General features: G+C 38.2%; 1 pseudogene; it reads left to right on the plus strand.

Moving 5' to 3' along the window:
* Positions 1-1,936: 1,936 nt before the first annotated feature.
* Positions 1,937-9,177, plus strand: LOC148025605 (putative phosphoglucomutase, cytoplasmic 1 pseudogene; annotated as a pseudogene).
* Positions 9,178-9,524: the final 347 nt, after the last annotated feature.

The following is a 9,524-nucleotide window of genomic DNA, read 5'->3' on the forward strand; positions in this document are numbered from 1 at the left end:
TATGTAGGCGAGTCTTCCATATCCTCCTCTTGGTCAAAGTCGAGACTGCATCCTGAGCATCCTGCCAATCCGTTTTAAGACCCATAGGCTTTGTGCGATCCTCAAGAAGCTCACCCAATTCTTCTTGAAGAGCAGGATCTGCAGCTTGCAAGAAAAGCTCAAATTTTTCAACATCCAATGCTCTTTGTTCAATGGCATCAAGCTGACTATACCTCTCCTCAAATTCTCGAATCAATTCTGAAGCAGCTAGACCTTTGTTTGGCATGTAGACCCACTCTCGGAATGACCACCGAGTAGCCATACCAAAGTCCTCAAGGAAGTATTCTTCTTTCAAGGCCTTCTTAAAATCTTGCCAATGTGTATTTTGAATAAAAAGATCAGTCACTTTTGCCCTCAAAGCGGGTGTGACAAGACGAAGGAAGTACTTACTCATAAGTCCAGCTGGAACACCAAAAAACCCCATCTTGATCTCATATGTCTTCAAATATGCTGAAACATTACGGCCGTCAAATAGCTTCTTCTCATTCTCAACTGCTTCAATAGCCTTAGTCGCGCTGTTTGCATTCTCCTGCTCCAAATAGAGTTGCCTTTGCTGAGACAACTGTTGTTGATGCAATTGTTGCTGCTGCTGCATATACAATTGTGTCTGCTGATTTTGGAGCTGCATATACATGGACATATTCTGCAAAATCTGCTTTAAATCCTCTGTTGAAGTACTTGACGCAGCAATCATTGATGGAGCTGAAGTAGACGCAGCTGGAGTTGTAGAAGAGGCTGAAATAGAGGCTGAAGTATCTCCCATCCTGAAATTTCTGCGACGCCTTCACGTCGGGTTCACCAAAGATGTCGAAGGGTTTTCCAAAGCAAAGTCGCGACCACAGAGGACCTTGATTAATTTCAGGATAGAAGATCAAACGAAGCAAACAATCAAGACAAATATGATGCCAAGTAACAATTGTATTACTGCCAAGTTATCTCTGAGCATAGAGAAACATCATAACAAACCACATGTGATCTATGCAATCGACTCATGCCATGTATACAAGCTCAAGTATTTGTGATTGCAACAGTTGACAAAACTATTCCACCCTCTCAAGAGCAATATGAAAACTGAGAATAGCTCTTCAAATCATGACAATTTGATTGAACTGCTCAAACCTTGTGGTTCAGAATTATTCATTGCTGTTGCTCTTCCAAAGTCTGTAAGAAAGCATACTGCTTGATTTACCAAATGTATGTGCACCAGACAGGGCCACCACAAACTTTATGTCATCAAGCTCTATTGCAGCAAATTTGGTCACAATAACATCCAAAGACTCTCTTGCAGGTAGAAGCCTGGATGCAACAAGGAACTTATATGCTGTTTCACTGTCTTTCCTTCCTAAGTTGACATTCCATGTTAAGTTCAGTTGTTAAACATATAAAGACAACTCATACACATCATAACTGCATCTGAATGGCTAACAATTATCCTTAAGTGTGCCTCTTCTTGCAGGACAGCACCAAGTCTTAAACTCCTATCCCAATCTTAGCAGTACCCTTTAGATGCAAGGCCTAAGCCTTTTAAGTGGAGAGGGAACAACAGTAGGTAGCCCTATTACTCTGAAGAGTGCAGATGGAGAAGTCATAATACTTGGGAAAGAGAGGAGGTCTTCAGTTGGGCCACTTACACCTCGAGGCAATCAACAGACAGAACCTATTATGGCTAACAGTAGGTTGAGCATTGTCCAAGCACAAAGGGAGCTTCCACCAGCTTTTACAGATCCTCCAGCTCCAGCTAGCAGGTGACAAAGCCAGATAGAGAAAGTGTCACAGAATTTGGTAAATCCAAATGTAAGAAATCGTTGTTTCCATAAATAAGGCAGCAAAACCTTCAAATGTATATGTTCAACTGGTTAAACCTTCGATATAAGCTTCTGGTCGTAACAAGAGCGCTATGAAGCAGACCGAAGAAAGCTTTCAGCTCAGCAAAGCGCCCAACGTTTGTGTGCTCCATCAAAGCAAAGCACAGCCAAAATGTGCTGTCGGAGAAACTCAAAATGCTGCCATGGTCGATGGAAGACGTAATGACTCCGAGAAGAAGAGGAAGTTATGACAGAGCGAGAAGCATGGTCTGCCCATAAAAAAAAACTGATAGCAGACGGCCCAGGATTTCCGTGTTGCCAGTTGAGCATAACAGTTTTCGTATTCAAAAGGATTTTAACTGGAAATTGATCACTGATCTTCCAGTAACATTGCTATCATCAGCTTCATCTTCAGAATCACTGCTCTCCCCTTCAAACGATGACGAAGAGAGAGCTTACATTAGCCATGATTGCCGAAATTCCCTGGGCCTCCTTTTTCTTGTGAGTAAAGAAGCATTTTTCACTATAAGTGTCATAATTTTTGTTCTGAAACGGTACCACAGTGGTTGTTGTCCTCCTCTCTGATTGCTTCAAAGGTCTTCCAATTTTCCTCAGCGCCTTCCCTTCTTCCTCGTTTCCTTCCCCTGCGTCTCACAGTTATTGATCATCCCCCTTTCAAAAATAGTGTTCTTTTTCTTTTCCCCCCAAAACGTCTCTTTCAAAAATAGTTCTCTTTTGCTTTCTTCCCCAGCACCCCAGTTGATACAACCACTGGCAGCTCACACATTAAAAAAAAAAACCTGAGAACTTTGTACCAAGACTGCACCACCACTTTGCCTGACTTCATCTATGAAAGCAAAGCACTCATCAAAGTGCTCCTCCATGTTAACATCCGCACTATCAAGCACACTGATTTGCTTGTACTTGAAATCTGAAGGATAACGCGGCTCGATCGTGTTTGCAACTGTAAGGATGTGTCATTTCTAATCTTAGCAATTCCTCTTTATTGTAAGCTGCTCCAATCGATCCAACGTACAACCCCTCAATGATTTTGCAGTGCAGACTATCATCTCTCCTATATTTGGTTACCAGATAATCCTGCAAGATCCTCTCCATTCTATGTTTGTAAATGACCTCCATCATATCACTCAATATATATCATTTGTTGGCAAAGCATTCACATTCATTTCTTGTCACCACTATGGCCACCAACCATGAATCATTGCTCAACTTGATTTGTTGATGTGAATGTATCTAAGGTATTTGTCCTGCAGCCTGCAATGGCGGAGATGGCTCCCCGTTTGATTCCGTGATGATGGCAGACTTTTCGTATGCCCGGATACAGTAAACCACTACTTAACATAGATTGAAAGCATCCCTTCATGCTCACCACTATGCCTCCAAACTCCTCCCCACTATATTCATACGCAGAAAATAAATGTAAACACAACAACTAAGTATGTACAAAGTATCAAATCACACACACAACTTTTGGGTGGTTTTCACACCTCAAATGTGCAGCAATACGACACCGTGACCTTGTTCAAGGTATGGAAATCAAAGCTCGCCCTCGTTTGGGTAATTGTGAATATTGTGCACTTGGAAAGCATTTTCACAAACCCTTTTCCATTTCCACAACAACTCATTCTAGAGATTTGCTTAATCTTATTCACCACTGATATTTGTGGACATTTTTCTCCATCAAAATCTCAATATCATTATCTCATGACTTTTACTGATGAGTTCTCAAGATACACCATTGTTTTTCTCTTGCGACACAAATGAAAAGCTTTATTATATTTTAAGCAATATCAAGAAATTGCAGATCTTCATACTAGTTGTCCTATTAAGAAACTTCATAGTGATAATGGTGGAGAATATATTTCAAATGATTTTTATGATTATTGTAATAATTAGGGTATTCGTCATGAATATATGGTTCCATCATCTCCTCAATAGAATGGTATTGCTAAATGTAAAAATAAGACTATTCTCAATGCTATGAAATGTATGCTCATTCATTCTAGATTATCTCAATGTTTTTGGGTTGAAGTCTTAACAATAGCATTTGTGCAAAATCATCTTCCTACATGATGAATCTCCTTCATGGGATAATATTGACTCTTCAAATTAGGATTCACAACCTACACCTATTAGTGTTGATGATGATCTTGGCATTGATCTTTACGATCTTCCAATTGATAACGAGGATGGTACTTGTCATGTTTATGATGCTGATATTATTGAGAATGCTCTCAATATTTATGAAGACCATGTCTCTTATAGTGATGCCATGTCATCCCCACAAAAGGAACAATGCCAGGAGGCAATGGAAGCTGAGTATGAATCTCTTCTCTCTAAAGATACATGGGAATAGAAAAAGAGATGATGGAACATTTAACAAATTCAAAGATAGGCTAGTTGCCAAATGTTTCTCACAAATTGCAGGATTTGATTGTCGAGAAACTTTCTCACCTGTTGTTCATACTACCAGTATTCGGGTCTTGTTAGTTTCTAATGTTGAGTTTGATTTGGAGGTTCACCAAATGGATGTGAGAACTGCTTTTCTTAATGTGATTTATAGGAAAAGATATACATGGAGCAATCAGAGGGATTTCTTGTCAAACATAAGGAAAATCTTTCTTGTAGACTTCATCGAGCACTCTATGGTCTCTTAAACAATCTTCATGACCTTAGTATCAAAAGATTGATCTCTTCCTTACAAAAAAATGTTTTATCTCTTGTTCTTCTGACATTAACTTATATGTCACGCATTGTAATGGTAGTTTTGTTATTCTAGCTGGATTTGTGGATGATACCATACTTGTTTCTAACAATCTCAACTTCCTTCAACAAGTAAGGAAGGTCTTATCTTCTACAATTGACATAGTCGATCTTGGAGACATACACTCATGTCTTGGTATTCAGATTCAACAATATTGAGAAAATGGTATTTTATTACTCCGTCAAGTAAAGTTCATTAAATATATTATTCAAAATCTTGGTTTGGGTTCTGCACATCATGTTAGTACTCCTTGTCTTGTGAGCTCTACCAAAAACTCTCACTTCCTACAGAATGATGGACAATTAGTATTACATCAACCTTACATTAATCTTGTTGGATGTCTTCAATTTGTTGGCTTAAATTCTTGCCCTAACATTCTTTTTGTTGCAAATTTTCTTAGACAACATCTTAGTTCTCCATGCCTTAACCATTGGACTGTAGCTAAATAAGTTTTGAAGTATTTGAAAGCCACTAAAGATTTTGGGTTGGTTTATCGATGCCAACAAAACTCTAATTCTCTACATTCACTTCAACTTTTGGGTTATATAGATGCAGATCGGGCAAGCGTTCACTTATCTATGTGTTCTACCATGGAAATTGCTTTCTTATCAACAGTTGTCTTGTTTCTTGGACTAGTAAGAAACATCATTGTGTTGTTGTTTCCACTACAGAGGTTGAGTATGTAGCTGCATCATTAGTGGCTCGAAAGTTAGTATGGCTTCAACAAGTTCTATGAGACATTAGCCATCCTCCTCTCTCCATCACACCACTTCAATGTGATAACCAAAGTGCAATTAGTCTTGCTACTAAAGACTATGTTCAACATAACAAGTTTAAACATATTGCAATGCATTATCATTATGTTCTATATGAAGTAAAGAAATGCATGATCATGATTGAACATTGTCAAAGTGATCAAATGACTATATAAATATTCACCAAAGGACTCAATGAAGCATGCTTCAAATTTTTGTGCTCAAAACTTGGAGTTGTCTCAACGTTGATCTTTGGAAATTAATCTAATATGACATTGTAGTACCATTGTACATACTCCTTGTAGGCACCATATACTTCACATATGCACATACACCTTAGACCTCTTGGTCATCTTTGTACATACATATTTAATTTTACTTCACATGCACGAATTTACTTTACATGCACACAATAATCCTTCTTCACGTCATGTTTGTACATTTATATATAGGAGCTTGGGATTTTCCCTTGTGCTCCCCAAGGGTTTTTTCATCCGCAGCTAGAGACTTTTATTTGAGTGGGGGTGTTGAAGCTATATATAGCTTACCATATCTAGACTAGGTCTCACCTATATATATGCAGATTGTGATCAAAATGATGTACTCTTTGGGAGTGTATATATAGTGTCTCTTCTCTCCCTATTGCATCTCTACATATCTTCTCTCTCTACATCTGAACAATAAGATGGCAAAAAACTAACTATATTGGAAATTTCCAAACTATATGAGAATTTCCAAATTTCCTAATATAGTGTTCTAATCTCTTAATATTGTTAATCCTTGCTTAAGAATCTCTCTATGTCATATATATGTATATCCATCCATTACTACTCTTATTCACTCCCATAGCTAGCGACCTGGTATCTTTTTGGTGAACCTGATGTGAAGGCTAAGGTGAAGAGTGAGGTATGATGTAGATTCATAGACACTACTGGGACAAGATATAAAGCAGGTTATGGAGTATCTTCAAAAGCTTCTTTCTTGAGCTTAGACACATGGATGATGTAGTTGGGATTCAAATTGTGGTTATATATGTAAAGCTCCTTGAAACTTATAAGTCTTTGATGAAATTGGATGAGTCTAAGGATGAACATATGCTTTGTATGAAAAAGATACAACAAGTGCTAGATGTTAGTGTAGAGATGAGTGATCTTGGATATATAACTTATATCACTTATGGATTTTGGAAGAAATTTGATGATGTATACAAGAGGCTTATTGTAGCATATAAGTATCAATAGCAGTAACACAAGAAGCAAGAAGATGAAGAACAAATGAGGTGGAACGAGGAAGAAGCAAGAACATAAATAGAGAAGGCACTTCATCTGTGGAAAAAGGAGGGATCAAGGATGCATATACAACCAACGAAGAATAAACATATAGAGTAAGCACAAAATTTTTCCCAAGCTTGACTACTTGCTATTGAGGCTAAGTGACAACCTACTACAGATGTGCTTGATACAATTATGAGGAATTGAGAACTTATGCACTGAGGGCCTATGTTGAAAGTATGGAGGTTGTGATTTTCCCTACCTCAGGATGCTCTAAGTCTCCACATAGATGATGTTTATATACAGCTACTTTCAATGCTCTAAGTACCCATGCAAATGATGTCTTGAATGAGCCTAAAGCAAATGACAGGGAGAATGCATTTGTAGATTTTATGAGTGCTTATGAGGAAGTTTATGAGGCTCATGTACTACTAGATGTAGTCGAGACTATTGATGAGTTTACTAGTCATACCATGAATTCTTTAGAAGAGCATATAGTAGTGGCAAAGTTAGCCATTGCATTTGCAATTTTTCTTAGTGCATATGAAGAGGCTTATGAAGCTCATGTTTTAATTGATGTAAGGATTCAGAGGGAGATTGGTGACTTGCTAGATGCACATGATTTATAGGATACAATTATAGTTTCTAAGATAGTTCATGAGCTCAATGATGTGTCTATAGAGGATGTTAGACATGATGCTCCACACATGGAGAATGTTTTAGATGCTTTGTCTAATGCATTGACAGAAAATATAGAGATGCTTTAGGATTTAGAATGGTTAAATGTTTCCAAACATGGTTTGAGTGTGTTGAATGCATTGATTAAAGTGGATGTGGAGCAAAAATGTTATCAGAAGTAGCTTCCTATACGATGGATTCTGAAAGATTAGGTATATTCAAATGTATTTCTTGATGGATGCATTTCAAGCATGTATATAGAGGCTCCACATCTAGTGTATGATGCAGATCTAAGGCCTTATGACCTTAGAGGGGGTGCTAGGTATGGTTCAAAAGTTATATAGATGCTGAGTATGTTGATCTATGGTCTAGGTGGGTGCTTGCTAATGTACATGATTAGAGAAATGCTCATTATTTGGATTTTTGACAAGGGTGGATGCATAGTTGACACATATCAGAGGATATGCAAGTTTAGAGGGGGTGTATGTCATGTCGCTATGTAGATGTATTTTAAAAAACCCTCAATTGCATTATCATCAGGCTTTCTTATTAATCTAAAGAGCCGTTGTCATATTAGTCATTAATAATAGTCTCTATAGTATGGATAGTTCAAAATAATAGGATATTTGGGTAATTTTAGCCTATTTGTAATAGTTTGGACATTATTACTTGTAAATTTTCTGAAAAGGTGTAGAAAACTTCTAGAATAGGGTATCATACAAAAAGCAAGTTGCTTTTCGGCCGGTTTTGGGAAGATGTCATGAAAACATAAGGGAATCCAAAGACTTGCGACTACAAATTTTCAAGTTGTAATTGTCTCAATGCCAAAGGCAAGATTTTATGGAGTGAGGCATGTAGCCACTTTGAATGAAGAGTGGTAAGCCCAAAGGGTTGCTAGGAGCTTGGGATCCCAATATTTTTTATAATGCTTGACTAGCTTTGTAAGTTTTTTGCATAGAGTTTTGTTGATAGATTCGGTAGGTTGTTAGCATATGGATAGTATGGAGATAATTGCTTGTGAATTACCAAGGAGATAAAGCCTCATTCTCCATAAGTAACTTGTTTTGGGCTAGTCTCATTGATGTGTTTCTCCTTATTTAGAGTAGGCCACAAACTCTTCAAATGTGACCCAATTTAGACTTGGAAGGATAAGGATTTGAGATGGCAAGTCAAACGTTGTCGTGCTGCTGCGCATCCGAGTCGTATACACCTCTATTTCTTTTGTTGTGCATTTGTGTTATTTTCTGCATGTGATTCATTGTTTGTGTGAAGCATTTCGATAATCTGCATCCAGTGTACATATTCCCTTAGTGCATGTCTATGATTTTGTTTGGATGCATGATGTGTGTGTATTAGAGAAATATGAAAAACTGATGCCAAAGGATCTTTGTCCTGCTGCTATTTGTTCTAGTTTCGTGTGCAATGACAGTCTTTAAGGTCACCACATGCCACACATCTCGGTATGAAGGTCAAAAACCAGGAACTTCAGGGTTGAGGAAAAAGGTTACTGTTTTCAAGCAACCAAATTATCTACACAACTTTGTGCAAGCAACAATCAATGCACTACCTGCTGAAAAAGTAAAAGGGTCGACAATTGTTGTGGTGACGGCCGATACTTTTCGAAAGAAGTGATTCAGATCATAATAAAGATTGCTGCAGCAAATGGTGTGAGCCAAGTGTAGGTTGGGCAAAATGGGCTGCTGTCAACACCAGCTGTCATCAGGAACAGAGCTGATTTTAATGGTGAAAAAGCTTATGGTGCTTTCATTTTGACTGCAAGTCACAATCCAGGTGGTCCTCATGAGGACTTTGGAATAAAATACAATACTGAAAATGGTTTTTGATTTCGATGGCTAAAAATGAAGCTGGGAGGCTCTATTTTCTCCTTGGATATTTTTGGCACTGTGACACGCAGTGAACAAAAAAAGAAAAACTAAAAACAAAGGAGCTGGGGGGGGCCGTTTGTGAATCGGAAGGGAATACGCAGGTTGAAGAGGGAGGATAGGTTTTTCACAATGTCCCAGGGCAATCTCAGTCTGACGTAAAAGGGTGCCGGCCCTGAGCAGCTTTACGAACCATAACTAGACTGTACTCTTGACGGCCTAAAACACGAGCTTGATTCCCTATCTATCAAATTCAAGAAGAATGAATGCATCAGTCATGTCCCAGAACGATACTCGCCTTCTTCTCA

This window comes from Lygodium microphyllum, chromosome 14 (assembly GCF_053477565.2).
Source record: "Lygodium microphyllum isolate KBCC chromosome 14, Lygodium_microphyllum_v1.1.10, whole genome shotgun sequence".
In the NCBI taxonomy this organism is placed as follows: domain Eukaryota; kingdom Viridiplantae; phylum Streptophyta; class Polypodiopsida; order Schizaeales; family Lygodiaceae; genus Lygodium; species Lygodium microphyllum.